This window comes from Aptenodytes forsteri, unplaced genomic scaffold, assembly GCF_000699145.1.
Source record: "Aptenodytes forsteri isolate BGI_AS27 unplaced genomic scaffold, ASM69914v1 Scaffold166, whole genome shotgun sequence".
Classification (NCBI taxonomy): Eukaryota; Metazoa; Chordata; class Aves; order Sphenisciformes; family Spheniscidae; genus Aptenodytes; species Aptenodytes forsteri.
Genome location: NW_008796110.1, coordinates 4227273 through 4230157, shown reverse-complemented (window position 1 = coordinate 4230157; position 2885 = coordinate 4227273).

Sequence of the window (2885 nt, the reverse complement as noted above, 5' to 3'; positions counted from 1 at the left end):
TGTTCCCTGCCACTGTGAATACTGACCTCACAGCAGAGTACTAGACATCACTGAACAGCACAGAGTGTTGTGTTCTCTACAATCATGTAGAGAATATATTCACATTCCTATTGCCCAGTAGGGGAAATTGCCCTCTCTCAGGGTTTACAGCACCCCCAAAGAAAGGCCTTCTACTTTTAGTAACACCTAACATGTAGGGTATATCTGTTCACATTTGTACACGCTAGAATTCACAGCAGCATCATATATGTCCATGTTCACCGTAAAACTTGGTACTTTTGCATTTGCAGTGCATATTTAGACTGCTGCATCAAATTGAGATGCCCTTTTAAGTCATTCTCATAATTCCTAAGACCCCGGAGAAGTATTTTAAAATTGCTGTGCAAATAAACCTAAATGCAGAAAATTACAGCCTGTGATATCAAATTAGTGAATTGAGTCATTAGAAGACAAGTACTAGGGTCATTGCAAGAAACCGCAACAGCTCAGCTAAAATAATCTGTCTGAAATATACTTCCATAAGAACCTTCATTGAGTCTATCAATTAGACTTACCGATGCTCACGCTAGTAGGGCTTTCAAATCAATAACAATCTACCACTAAGTATGGATCCATAGTGTGAATAAAATCAAAACCAGGGCCTTCTTTTGAGAGAATCAGGGTTTAGTGCTTAAAGAGTCCATTAAAGCAATTATGCCATAGCTGCATTAAAAGTGCAACCTTGCTTCTGAGGCTCCTTCAGCAAATAATGGTTGTCCCTGCCTTAGCTCCTCCAACAGTGGTTTGTCTCCGTCAGAAGGTGCTGACCTTCTGAAAAAATCAGAACAAAACCCAACAGCTTTTTGCATTTATTTAGCGCTTTCCATTTTTGTACCAGTAATGTCTTTATCAATTTGGCAGTAGGAGAATGTGTATTATTCACATTTTAAAGCTGGGAAAACCAACACAAAAATTATGGTTCAGCCCACGATTCACATTCAGATCAGTGTCAGAACAGAAGTTCAGGACTTCTTGACGAATGTGTTTTGCAAGAGTTCTTGATTCTTTATAGGCCTTTAAAATCAGAGATTTAAAACTGCTTTCAACAAAACCGTGAAAATAGTAACAAGTATGTAACGTGTATAGTGACACGTTCTAGACCGGCACAACTATCTCTGTAGCCATGTAGTAAAACAGAACTGAGCTGGCTAAAAAAAGAAATAGCTATCTTTTTAATGAGGATACTTTTCATTCTCCAGTACAACTCAGCAGACTCAAACAGCTGAAGGTGTGTGCAGGCACGGGAACAAAGTGGGACAGGGATGGGAGGAGGGCAAGAAGATGTCTGCTTAAGCCACAATTGCTGGTTAAAAAAAAATGCATATTAGTCCATTGCCTCAATATGTTGGGGTTTGGCTTCCGTTGAGAAGTACATATTGGAGCAGGTCCCGAAGCACAGGATGTAATCAAAATTTTACCCAAGAATAACAACCAGCTGTCCCAAACTAGGTCCCCAATGTGCTCCTGCATGTAATCAGGGTGACAGTACGCCCAAGGGCCAATCTGCTTTCAAATGGCATGTGATTTCTGAGTGTCATAATAAGGCAATTCTGGAACATCTTTGAAAAAGATTAGTCAAAACATTTCTTTGAAGGCACTTCTACTTTGACCCAATATGTATGCATTCTGAAACGCAGAAATTACTCTTTAAATCTAGTTTTCAGTTTTGTTCAGCGGTTCAGCTGTGAACTGGACTATGGTTAAATTAGAAGGGAAATTCTTACACCACCAGAAGCTATAGGTAAAAATCAGGACATGATCTAATAATTCTTTTGCATTCCTAATTTCTACGGTGCACTAAAAAAGAACAAACAAGGATGCAAATGGATGAAAAGAGGCATATCATGAATTATCACGCTTCCATTGTTTCCTTTTCTAGTAAGAAAAATATCTAGCAAGAAAAATATAAAGTGCGGAAAAAGTTTGCCTGTTTGATTATACATGTAAATAAAACCATTTCAATTGTCAGCCTGTGTGTAGCAAAGCTAGTATTGACCTCAGGGCTATATAAATAAAATGTGCAAATTGCTTTATACAATATGTCCCTGTATAATAAATGGATCTCACCGGTTATGGTTTATCATGACAGCCCACCAAAATGTAAGGTTGTATCATATATAAATGACTGGGTTTATTTTAGCTAGTCTATAATTTTATTGGAAAAAGGAGATGAGGATCCAGTTGCTACCAGATTTTCCCATATTCTGATCAAAATTCTTCTTTGAGACCAAAAGCAGTTAAAATTGAACCTACTGAGATTACCCATTACATGTAATTGAGATTACCTTCATCTCTTCAAGGGAAGAGGCCGCCTGGGGACTTCTCCTCAGTTTTGGAATTACAGCTTCCCTGTAACACGAAAAGCCCAACTGCATTTTGGCCTATACAAGAAAATTTCTTTATGGCTGTCTATGGTTGTTTAAAGTCAAAATTGATTCTCTAAATGTAACATGCGGTTTATTCATGCAAAGGTGCATAGCAAGCACAGATGGGTTACAAATATCCACATCTAATTAAACTTTTTTTCCCAAGTTTTACTAACCTCTGTGCAGGCATCTGCTTTTATCTCTAGCAGGGAGATCAAACCTCTGATGATGATTCTCTTCTGGTCAAAATGTCACTTCCAGCATCTGAAACCTGACACTGCTGAAGGGGTAAATATCGAGTTACGTCCTTTTGTCCTGGTTTCGGCTGGGATGGAGTTAATTTTCTTCCTAGTAGCTGGTACAGTGCTGTGTTTTGGATTTAGGATGAGAACAAAGTTGATAACGCACCCATGTTTTAGTTGTTGCTAGGTAATGCTTACACCAGCCAAGGACTTTTCAGCTTCCCATGCTCTACCGACT